The sequence below is a fragment of the Gossypium raimondii genome, chromosome 2 (genome assembly GCF_025698545.1).
Source record: "Gossypium raimondii isolate GPD5lz chromosome 2, ASM2569854v1, whole genome shotgun sequence".
In the NCBI taxonomy this organism is placed as follows: Eukaryota; Viridiplantae; Streptophyta; class Magnoliopsida; order Malvales; family Malvaceae; genus Gossypium; species Gossypium raimondii.
In genome coordinates, this window is record NC_068566.1 from 14,466,163 (window position 1) to 14,479,371 (window position 13,209).

A 13,209-nucleotide genomic window follows, 5' to 3' on the forward strand; every position below is an offset into this window, starting at 1 on the left:
ATCTCTTGTACATATCCCTATGTCAATTCAAACAATTAACTCGATTTAATAAGCACATAAAAGACTATGTGAGGTAACAAAGTATCCTTACCTTGAAACAGTTTAATCACAATAATCTTGCAAGTTATGCAAGGCAAATGTATCGTCAGATACCGTTGCTAATCTAACCCTCAGCTACCTTAGATGATTAAACATGCACTGATTAAGTACCATGTCCATTAATTACAATTTCAATCCGTTTAAATAATTAATTCATTAGTTACCTAACAATTGTAATGCAAGAATAACTTAGTCATGATTTTACTTAATCAAGCATCTTACCGAGGCCTATAACAACATAAACACAATTTCAATAATTTTAACAAACAAAATGCAATCAACCTAACACGAATTAAATTCAAGCTAAATTGATTAAATTAACCATTCCAAAAACATAAATATTCATAGATATGTTTAGCATAACAACAACAAAAATTAAAGAGATAGGGAACAAGAATCAAATCCGGTGTTTTTCCGTGGCTTGACTAGTTGCTCCGTTCTTCCTTCTCCATTGTCCTCGTCGACCAAGGCTGATATGAACACTTAATTGCTGCCCCAAATAGCTGATGAATGACCCTTTCCCAAGAGGAGAAATCGGCAAGAGAGCAAGGGAATTTTGGAATGGAAAAGAAGAGAGAAAGTGGAGAGAAGAGAGGAAAGATATGAATGCTTGAGGTGTGTTTTTAAAATGACCAGCCTAAGGGGGTTTTTATAGTTGATGAGGGCTGCTAAAAATAGCTAAAATAATCAGCCAAAGAACCCTCCCATGGCCGGCCACACATGTGGCAAGGTTGATAGTTTCAACTTTGCTAATTTAGGCTTAGGGTAAATCTATAAAGCCACCAATTGTGAAGGGGTTTGAATGCAACTTGAACAAGTCTTCAAGGGCATATTTGCAAGCTTAAATAATCAGCTAATAAGTTGATTTGGGTCAGCTCTTGGGACGGTTTTTGGGCTGTCAATTTCTTGGTCGGTTCGGTTCGCTCGGTTCAGTTCAACTGGACCACTTTTTCATAATTAATTAATAATAATTTATTAACCAAAATTAAATTGGATATAAATTAAAATTAATTATATTATGAATTAATACATATAATTTTGGACCATCTTAGGATGAAATTTAGTTCACCTCGATACTTCAAATTGCTTCTCAATTTTGTGCTTCTAGGAGTGTCTGTCGAGCCATTTTTCGCCATTTATGCAAATCTGTCGAAAATAACAAAAAATCATCAAAATTAATTTTAAAATTAACTAAAATTCAAAATTTTCATATTTTAAGTGCACTTTAATTATTTTGTAAAAATTAATTATTTTTTCGACAAGAATTTTATCGAAACTGTATTATTTTAAGTTAAAAAGAGTAAGTAAAAATGTGTAAATTTTCGTGTTTCCACACCCCCAAACTTAATTCATTACTTGTCCCAAGTAATGCACAAATTAAAAAGAATCACTCAGGAAACACCTTTGAAAAATTCCTTCAGAATAACATTATTCCCAAAATTATGAATTTAATATACTTATGCTCAAAAACAATAAATTTGATAGTTATGGTACTTAAGTATACATATCATTCAAATTAATCTCAACAACTATTATGATAGCACAATTAGACTAAATGCTTCCTTAACAGGACATGTTAACCCTTACCAATTTGATTTTACTTTATTATTCAAGATTAAGCTGCAATCATTAAGTTTAACTTATGCCTTCATATGTTGAACATAGCAATTTCTCTCCACTAATTTAGGTAGCATAGAAAACTTGAATGAATAGGTCTTTAAAAAGGTTGTAACGTAGCTAGGCTAGAGGTAGGTAAAAGATAGATAAATTTAGGCTTTTAAACCCTGGAGTCAGCTTCAATCGGACCTTTGGAATAATTTCCCTCAATACACCAACTTACTTTGCTTTCACATGCTCTTTTGTACATTTGTTTTCTTTCAAGTACATGTGCTCTTTGGAATAATTTCCCTCAATACACCAACTTATGAAAATAATCACCTACCAAAATCCATTTATCTCTTGACTATATCCCTATGTCAATTCAACCGATTAAACAAATCTTAATAGGCAAATATGTTATTGCACATACATATTTATTAAATTGAAATAATCTCTTGTACATATCCCTATGTCAATTCAAACAATTAACTCGATTTAATAAGCACATAAAAGACTATATGAGGTAACAAAGTATCCTTACCTTGAAACAGTTTAATCACAATAATCTTGCAAGTTATGCAAGGCAAATGTACTGTCAGATAACCGTTGCTAATCTAACCCTTAGCTACCTTAGATGATTAAACATGCACTGATTAAGTAATGTGTCCATTAATTACAATTTCAATCCGTTTAAATAATTAATTCATTAGTTACCTAACAATTGTAATGCAAGAATAACTTAGTCATGATTTTACTAAATTAAGCATCTTACCGAGGCCTATAACAACATAAACACAATTTCAATAATTTTAACAAACAAAATGCAATCAACCTAACACGAATTAAATTCAAGCTAAATTGAATAAATTAACCATTCCAAAAACATAAATATTCATAGATATGTTTAGCATAACAACAACAAAAATTAAAGAGATAGGGAACAAGACTCAAATCCGGTATTTTTTCGTGGCTTGACTAGTTGCTCCGTTCTTCCTTCTCCGTTGTCCTCGTCGACCAAGGCTGCTATGAAAACTTAATTGCTGCCCCAAATAGCTGATGAATGCCCCTTTTCCCAAGAGGAGAAATTGGCAAGAGAGCAAGGGAATTTTGGAATGAAAAATAAGAGAGAAAGTGGAGAGAAGAGAGGAAAGATGTGAATGCTTGAGGTGTGTTTTTAAAATGACCAGCCTAATGGGGTTTTTATAGCTGAGGAGGGCTGCTGAAAATAGCTAAAATTATCAGCCAAAGAGCCCTCCCTTGGCCGAAAACACATGTGGCAAGGTTGATAGTTTCAACTTTGCTAATTTAAGCTTGGGGCAAATCTATAAAGCCACCAATTGTGGAGGGGTTTGAATGCAACTTGAACAAGTCTTCAATGGCCACTTTGAAAGGTTAAATAATCAGCTAATAAGCTGATTTGGGTCAGCTATTGGGATGGTTTTTGGGCTGTCCATTTCTTTGTCGGTTCGGTTCACTCGGTCCAGTTCAACCGGACCACTTTTTTATAATTAATTAATAATAATTTATTAACCAAAATTAAATTGGATATAAATTAAAATTAATTATATTATGAATTACTACATATAATTTTGGACCGTCTTAGGATGAAATTTAGTTTGCCTCGATACTTCAAATTACTTCTCGGTTTTGTGCTTCTAGTAGTGTCTACCGAGCCATTTTTCATCGTTTGTGCAAATCTGTCGAAAATAACCAAAAATCTTCAAAAATTAATTATAAAGTTAACTAAAATTCAACATGTTCATATTTTAAGTGCACTTTAATTATTTTGTAAAAATTAATTATTGTTTCGACAAGAATTTTATTGAAACTGTATGATTTTAAGTTAAAAAAGGTATGTAAAAATGTGTAAATTTCTGTGTTTCCAGCATCCCGATAGCCTAATACTCATGAAGGTAATTATCCGACGCATGATCTCGAGTTAGCAGCTGTGGTTTTTGCCTAAAAGATCTGGTGGTATTATTTGTACGGTGAGAGGTGTATCTTGTACACTGATCACAAGAGCCTCAAGTACCTCTTTACTCGGAAGGACTTGAATCTTAGACAAGTTCGATGGATTGAGCTACTTAAAGATTATGGCTGCATGATAGAGTATCATCCTGATAAGGCCAATGTGGTGGCCGATACTCTCAGTTGTAGAGCGATGACTGATTTGAGGGCGATGTTCGCTTGGCTTAGTCTGTTCAATGATGGAGGTATGTTAGCCGAGTTACAAGTTAAGCCGACTTGGATTGATCATATTTGAGATAAACAGTTAGGGGATGAGTCTCTGGGTTGGCGATTTCTTCAGATTTAGAGTGGCAGTACTTCTAATTTTGGGCTGAATAAGGATAAGGTTCTGTGTTTTCTAGGTCAGATTTGTGTGCTGAATGATTCTGATCTGAGGTAGACGATTCTAAGGGAGGCGCATAATAGATCTTATGTTATGCATCTCGATGGTAATAATATGTATCAGGATCTCCGTGAACTATATTGGTGGCTGGGGTTGAAACGAGAGGTTACGAATTTAGTTGCTCATTGTCTGACGTACTAGTAAGTTAAGGCTGAGCACTAGTTGCCTTCGGGTTTGCTCCAACCGATTAAGATTCCTTTGTTGAAATGGGAGCGAGTGACGATGGACTTCGTTAGTGGGTTGTCCTTGATACCCACTAAGAAGGATTCTGTTTGGGTCATCGTGGATCGATTGACCAAGTCTGCTTATTTTATTTCGATTCGGACGGACTACTTTCTGTAGAAGTTAGCAAAGTTCTATATCTCCAAGATTGTAAGACTACATGGGGTCCCTGTTTTGATAATTTTTGATAGAGATCCTTGCTTCACTTCTCAATTCTGGAAGAAATTACACAAGGCTCTAGGTTCAAGATTAGACTTCACTACTGTGTTCCATCCTCAGACCGATGGCCAATCTGAGAGGGTGATTCAGATACTAGAGGATATGCTTTAGAGTTGTGTGATTGATTTTCGAGGTAGTTGGGAGGATTACCTGCTACTAGCTGAGTTCGCGTACAATAACAGTTTCCAATCTAGCATCCAGAAGGCATCTTACGAGGCTTTGTATGGTCATAAGTGTCGTACTCCGTTGTGCTGGACTGAGTTGGGTGAGCGTTAGGTTTTGGGTTCTAAGTTGGTTTTTGAAACCGAGGATAAGGTTAGACTGATTCAGGATCGTCTGAAGGCAGCTTCTAATAGAAAACAGTCTTATGTAGATCTGAAGGAGAGAGATATTGAGTACTCTGTGAGGGACTTCATTTTTCTTAAAGTTTCTTTGTAGAAGAAAGTTTTGAGATTCGATCGTAAGGGTAAGTTAAGCCCTAGGTTTATTGGGCTATATTAGATCCTGAATCGTGTGGGACCAGTAGTGTATTAGTTGGAGCTACCTTCATAGTTGGACCATATACACGATGTGTTTCACATTTCGATGTTGAGACGGTATTAGTCTGATCCATCTCATGTTGTCTCAGTTATGGAGATCGAGGTTAGATCGACTTGACTTTCAAGGAGGAGTCGGTTCAGATTTTGGATCGAAACGTTAAGGTTCTAAGGAGGAAGTCCATCCCGTTAGTGAAGGTTCTGTGGCAGAATCATGGCACTGAGGACGCTACATGGGAACCTGAGGACTCGATACGTCAACAGTATCCTCATCTATTCTGGTCAAGTAAATATCAAGGTCAAAATTTCTTTTAGGGGGTAGAGTTGTAACCCCCTGAATAATTTATTTCTATTTCTGTAAATGTTTGACAGAACTGTGTATCTACTACAGTGGTTAAGTGTTCTGGGTGTGTGTGTGAGGTATTGGGTTTAAGTCTCCCTTTTGTCAATTTTGTTATTTTTCTAATCCAAGCCTTACCCTTGAAGAGTGGACTTACATAAAATTGTCTGTTAATCCATATTAGAATGAGCCTGCTAGTTCGAGTGGTAAGGGACTTGGTGTGTTGGAGGTCCTGTGTTTGAATCCCAGCACGAGCAAGGATGTTATTTTTGCTCGGTTGTCTGATAGAGTTTCAGTGGGGGCTAGAATACTGAAGTGTTAGGTTCGGGTTAGTGGGGAGTTCGAGAGATTGTAGGGATGTGGCAAATAATGTTAGTTATCTTATTTTATTTGATTTTAATTTCATTTTTCAAGTTTTTTCCTTTCCCCAATTTCACGTTCATATTTTCCCGTCTCTCACATTGTTTTTTTTTATTTTTTTCCTTGCGTTTGGTCAAACAGTGGAGTGGTAAGTCTTCAAATTTGTTTAACCGTTCAGGTGCTTCTAATTGTTGGTTTTGCAGTTGGGTTTTGCGTAAGTACCCTCTCTTTTTCGTTGTGCACTAGGGTTTTTCTGTTGTGCGTTTTAGGTTACAATTTTCTTGAATATGAAGTTAAATGTTTGGGTTTGGCTGGTTGTGTAGGAGAGAGGCTAGAAACGATCGATTCTACGACAAATTTGAATAGAGGAGCGTAGTTCGTCAAAGGTGAGCACTTCGGTGAATTGGGGATTTTAGTACTATTAATCATTTTTGGTTCTAATTTAGCATTTTAATCAAATTATTAGGTTCTGGTGGTCTCGGGATTTCAAGTGCTCTAAAAATGAACCAGATGTGTACCCAAAATGCTGAAAATCAAACTTTGGCAAAAGTCGAAAAACTATTCTGTCGACGCCACACGGGCGTGTGGCCATCTGTGTGGGTGGCCGTGTGTGAGACACGATCGTCTGGAGGCATGGCCGTACGCAAGACATGATCGTGTGGTGGTGTGAGTGTGGCCGTGTGGGCCACACAAGCATGTGGGACCATAATTCTGAAATTTTCCCTAGGGTTGCACGGGTCATTTCGATCGACTGTGGGCCGACAGTAGGGTCGGTAAGGGGTAACCAAACCCTAGATTATGTGATTTGATATTCTGATAGTATGCTCTGAGGAGGACACTATTATGCATGTCTGACTATTCTGCTATATGTATATCTGATATCTGTACACAAGCATGATAACCATGTTATATCTGTATTCTGTATATGTTTTTGGGGTGGGATTGTACATATGGAGGAAGTGTTCTGTAAAGCGACCTTCACCTATATTCTGGCAACTTGGTTGCACTTTATCTGATATGTGTCATAATGGCACGATATGGTGTGTAGGGATGGGTGGGTGTTTTTAAACCCATATGGTGTGATAGGATGGTCGGAGTTGGTGTGTAAAGGATGGGGGTAGGATTCTGTATATTTGATCTGCATATCTGTAACTGTTATTTGTATCTGAAATGGACATGAGTCTGAATCTGAATTTGACTAGATTTGGGATTTTTGTATGTTTTGCATATATATTTCTACGGGTTACACGTTGAGTTTACGTAAACTCACTACTATTTGTCTGTTCCATTTAGGTAATCCACAGACTTAGGCGGATCGGAGCGGCGGAGTTTTGCGGTGACCACTCATCTATGAACCGACTTTATGATTATGGTTTTAGTTTAAATTAAGTATTATTTTGGGAGTTTTGTAAGAATTGAACTCTTTGGAATTTTGGTTTTATTTTGGATTTGAGTTTTCGATTTAAATATTTTATTTGAGACGAATAGCATAAAACATTGTTTTATCAAAACAAAGGTTTTCTGAGAACACAAACGAGATTTCCTAATTAAACGTTTTATGACTTCTGCTGTAACTTACGTTTTGGCAAATAAATAAGTTAAGCAAACGCTTTCAAATATAGATATAAACGAATATGAGTTTTGAAACTTGAATGGTTTGACGAAACGACTCCGTTTTCAAAACCTTACCTTGTGACATCTTCGGATTCGGCCATAACGTCTAGGTCAGGTTTGGGGTGTTACACTAAATAATTAACGCATGGAATAATATAAACTGTATGAACTACTATCTTTAACAATTTTTTGAACTAAGTCAAATTCGAATAATCATAAAATTCATTGATTTATTAACACAAATTTGCATACAAATTTGTTTTAATCAAATATATTATTAATTATAAAACCTTCTATAGCAACATAAATAAATAAGTTAATATTCATTTTCATGAGCAAATGATATGCTTAAAACAATATGTAACTCATGTAATCAAAACTTAAAAGAAGATAATCTCAAATATTTAAACCATATATCAAGACGATTTAATATTTAAAGATGTACTTTTTTTCTGCGTTGAGTCTTGACGATTTTATAAAGAAGTAAGCAAACTAAAATCCAATAGTATACTCGAATCCAATCGAATCTATTAATAGAAAACTTTGAGAGTGAATCTTATTTTCCGGTGTACAACAAGTAAATAAGCAATGACTTTTCATACATAAGTTTTCTCTTGCAAGTTCTCATCGTAATATTTTTCCACGTAATTTTAATTGAGAACTTATTTTGAATATCAGAGTTATACTCACAATTTTAAAAAAATTGTAACTTTAGTTACATCCAACCATAATGAGCTTTAGATGGAATTACAATATTTAATTTCTCATAAGTAGATCTTTCACAATCAATTTTTTTTCATGATAACAAAAAAATCACAAAGATAGTCACAGATCAATTCAATTTAATAACAATAGTAATCAATAACTCAATCCTCCCTTTCTTTTCATCCTTTCAAAATAAATATTTATAGCAATAGTGATTCATAAGAAATATAGTTTTTCTTCTTTCACAATCTCAATATGATATCCATTATAATGAATATCTTTTAAAGCTAATGCATTAACCATCACAAATTTTGTGCTTTTAGATATTGATATATTAACTATTCGGAGCTTTCAACTAATTTTGTACTATCAAATATTTTAATAATATTTTTTGTTTCAGTACCAAATAAGATAAATATTTTATATCTGTAATGAGAGAATTGATTACTACATTCTCATATCATTCCTTAAAGAATATTAATGAAACAAAATATTTAGGCATACGCCACATATGTGGCTAATAATCTTTCATATCACATTGATAACATAAGTTATATTTACCCTTTGAAGAGTTATCTTGAGAACTCTCGTTGTTCTCTTATTTATTATTATGTTCCCACTTTTAGTGGTTCATGATTATATATTTTATTTTCTTTATGTTTGCATTCACTTCGGGAATGCAACAAATCTAGCAGGACAGACTTCTAAACGCCTTTATTGATTCTTTATTTCATAATCACCATCGCAAACATACGTAGAGTTAAATCTATTCAGGTTGCCATGATTAGTCTCCAATTATAATAAACATGATATAATAAATTATTTATAGTAAAATATACATGAAGATCTTTAACACTATCGTCGTCACCTTAGTTATTATCACGAGCACTATTACAAGTACTAAAGTAACTATGCTTTCATAAGAACATACTACATATAACTTGTAGAATCTTATGATAGTCTAATAAATTATTTGTATTTTATAATTCAATCTAAAAGGTATAATCAAATCATTCATCAATAATAATAATAATAATAATAATAATAATAATAATAATAATAATAATAATAAAACTCTCTTTAAAGGGACCAATATCACAAAACTTATATTTTATGTCAATAATTAATATATATTTAAAAATTATTTAAAAATAATATATTTTAAATTTTACTAGTAAACCTTATAAACCCATCGATATTTAATAATATAACTTAATAATTTGATCGACTTAAAATAAAAATAAAATAAAAATACCTCTACAAAAATTGAAGCTCATTACCAATTTAAATTGTGCTCTATAAATTCAAAATTCATATTTAGATCAAAATTATTTTTCACCATTTAAAGCAACGGACTGCAATGTGCATCTTGGTATTGAACCTCTTAGTATATACTCAAACCTTTCATTCAGAGTAATACTCTTTTACCTTTACCAACTTTAATAAGAAGTAAAACAAGTTAATTAAAATAATCTAAAATTAATTTAATTTAATTAAAAATTAATCTAGATATAAAACACTAAATAGATAAAAGACTTCATGCAAAGAGTTGCAAACAGAAGCAGGCGGAAGGCAACAAGTAATGGAGAATCAGGGAAGTAAGCGCTCAATTTGAATAGCAACCAGCAATAATAAATAGCCATTTGAAGAAGCAAATGAGCAAACGAAACAGAAAAAAAATAGTAATTTTAGTGGTCAGAGGCTGAATTTTGGTATTATGGATGAGGCTTGATGGTCGCAAAGTTTGTAACACCCCTTACCCGTATCCAACGCCGAAACAGGGTATGAGGCATTACCAGAACACTTACACATGTAAACCTATTAAACCGAGTCACAAAATTTCATTCAAATTTAAAACTTTCAAAATTATTAACATGCTTTTATAACTCTTCACAATATATATATAATGCAACATTTTCTGCCAACCACACTATCAAATAATGGATTTACTCAATCGAGCTCAATATCAGATGTCAACTTATAATCTAACATTTAACTTCAATTGCACTTTCAAATACTTGTTAAATTAAGGATCGTATTACGGATTTGAGTACATTGTTTGCCCGGTGTCACGATTTGCTTGAATTTTTCACAATGCTATAACTTATAAATTTAACGTGGCATGGTCTAGCCACTACTTGGCCAAAGCCTAAGCATGTATACCAAATATGTACGCCAAATATATATATATATAACATAAGCATTATAAGTATGGATGAGCACAACATTTATTCATGTATCGGGCTTGCCAACATGTTTTAATTCATAAACTATTCATGGTCTTACTTCATGCCAAATCATGTACCGAATAATTTAGCTTTCTTAACACATTTATTTGCTTTTAGTATTGCTCACATAAGATTTATAGAGCATAGAGCCTTGTATATAACACCGGCATAAAGCCTGCTAGGCACCAAGCTCGATACATTTCACCGGCACAAAGCCTGCTAGACATAAAGTCTGATATAATTCACCGGCATAAAGCCTGCTAGGCATAAAGCCTGACATAATTCACCGGCATAAAGCCTGCTAGGCATAAAGCCTGAACTTACAAAATCAGTCTTTCACATAATTCACATCTAATTTAAATCATTCTCGAAATATAATCAAATCAAAATATTACATTCGACACTAGCTTATATAACTTCAAATAATTCATTTCATACATTTTATTGTCCTCCTCCTCCTCTCCAATCCACATCCGTTACGTATAAAACATGCTTAAATAGCATTATACATTATTTCACTATTCACTTATATTAAAATTTAAAGTTGTCTATTTGAGTCAGAGTCACTAAATTATTTTTATCCGGAGCTACAGAGCTCCAAATTAAGATCTATAAATTTTCTTCACATGATTTCACAGCAATATAAATTTAATCACACATAAATTTTAAGGTTTGCTTAATTTCCAGCAAGCTATCTTTCTGCGTCACAGACGCTAATTTATTTTTATCTTGAGCTACAGGGCTCCAAATTAAGTTCCGTAAATTTTTCCCAAAACTAGACTCATATAAATTTCCACCATAAAAATTTCAGAATTTTTGACTCAGCCAATTAGTACAGTTTATTCTTTAAAGTTTCCCCTATTTCTCTGCTCAACAACTCTGACCTCTCTTCACTAAAAATTAAATATCTCATTGTACAGAATTCAAATAATGTTTCCATTTCTTTCCTTTGAAAATAGACTCATCAAGGATTCTAAGCATATAAATTATAACTCATAACTATTTTTGTACAATTTTAATTATTTTCCAAAGTCAAAACAGGGATTCTGAAATCAATCCAACCTTGCCTCACTAAAATTCAAATATCTCAAAATGTATAACTCTTTTGCTTTCTCTGTTTCTTTCATATGAAAATATACTTCTTAAGATTTCATTTCATATCTTATTCACTCTCTAATTCAATTTCCACTAGTTTTGGTGATTTTTCAAAGTTACATTGTTGTTACTATCTAAAACTGTTTTGTTGTACATTTTACTTTTCATAATTTCATTACTTCTTTTCATCTTACTCAAGGGTCAATTAAATATCGAACCCAATATTAAATCACGTAAACTTATTCAATTCACACATATTTTCACTTATCCAATTTTCCCAATGAACACTTCGGAATATTAACCGTTACACAGTGGAATCAGCACTTTCCTCAATACACATATACATTAAAGGCCGAATACATATATATTCAAATATGCAATCACATAATTCATATTTCACATAACTTCATATCATCAATTCAAGTATACAACTTACCTTATTTTCAAATAGATAATTCAATTATCACATACCTGGTCACTTAGCCTGATTTAAACATTCGTACACAACTTATCTTTACCCGTTGAACCATTCGGAATTAAAAAGGATACTCGGATAGTCGGAAGGCTCGTACAATGCCAATGTCCTGCACGTGGTCTTACATGTAATCACATATGATGCCACTGTCCTGCATGTGGTCTTACACAAATCAAATACGATGCCAATGTCCCGGACATGGTCTTACATGTATACACAAGTCGATGCCAACGTCCCTGCACGTGGTCTTACACTAAAATACATATCAAAATCCTATGTCATGACATATGTATCCTAACTATTCTTAAGGCTCATACGGGGCTTTCGAATGTCGTAACTCAGTCGAAACGAACTCATAAACATAGCTGCCAGGCTTGTACACATTCAACTAATATATATTTATTTACATATTCATTTTAGCACATATAATTCACATTTAAAAAAATTTATAACATCTATTTGCTTATAAACTTACCATCATGCTTTCAAGTTCAATTCCTCATCTTTCTTGGTTTATAATAATATTTTTAACTTATTTAACACTCACATTATTCAAAACAGTCCTTGACTCAACCTTTGGAAAAATTACAATTTTGCCCCTAAACTTTTGCATATTTCCAATTCCGTCCCTAGGCTCGAAAATTAAATTTCACACCTTATTCTTATATTTTACAGCATACTAAACACTTTTCCCTTCTATGGCAACATCAAATTCTCACTCTAACATACACTTATGAACAATAAATATTTTTGTAATTTAGCTCTAATTACTCAAATTCATCAAAATTTCCAATACAAAACATACTAACCCAAAACATATCTTCAATAATTCATCATCAAACATCACAAAACACAATTATTCATCAATGGCATAACTCAAAATATTCATCAAAATCAGAAATTGAAGCATGGATCGAGTAGTATTCGAAACAACGATATCAAAAACATAAAAATCATCAAAAACCAAAACCAAAACATACCTTAATTTGCTTGAGGAAGGGCCGAATACCCAGCTGGTTTTCTTCTTTTCTTCCCCTTTTCATTCGGCAGAAAGATAATCCATCTCCCCCCACTTTCTTATGCCTTTCCTTTTTATTATAATAACATTATAATACATAAATTATTATTATAACTTTTATAAATAGTATAAAAACTATATATTTTAAACATAGTGCCGTCCACTATCTTTTCAATGGTCAAATTGCAACATAAAACCCCCATATTTAAAGAACAACCACTATTCGACCCCTTTTTGAAATAACCACTAAATTTTCATTTTATAATTTAATCCTTTTATTTAATCGGAC

The 13,209-nt window shown here is 33.1% G+C and overlaps 1 long non-coding RNA gene across 1 annotated transcript; it reads right to left on the reverse strand.

The window, feature by feature from the left end:
- Positions 1 to 391: 391 nt before the first annotated feature.
- On the reverse strand, positions 392 to 12,986 carry LOC128035936 (uncharacterized). The gene is made up of 2 exons (XR_008192603.1): positions 12,883 to 12,986; positions 392 to 1,245 (listed from the first exon to the last, which is right to left on the reverse strand). It is a non-coding gene; the product is annotated as an uncharacterized LOC128035936 (long non-coding RNA).
- Positions 12,987 to 13,209: the final 223 nt, after the last annotated feature.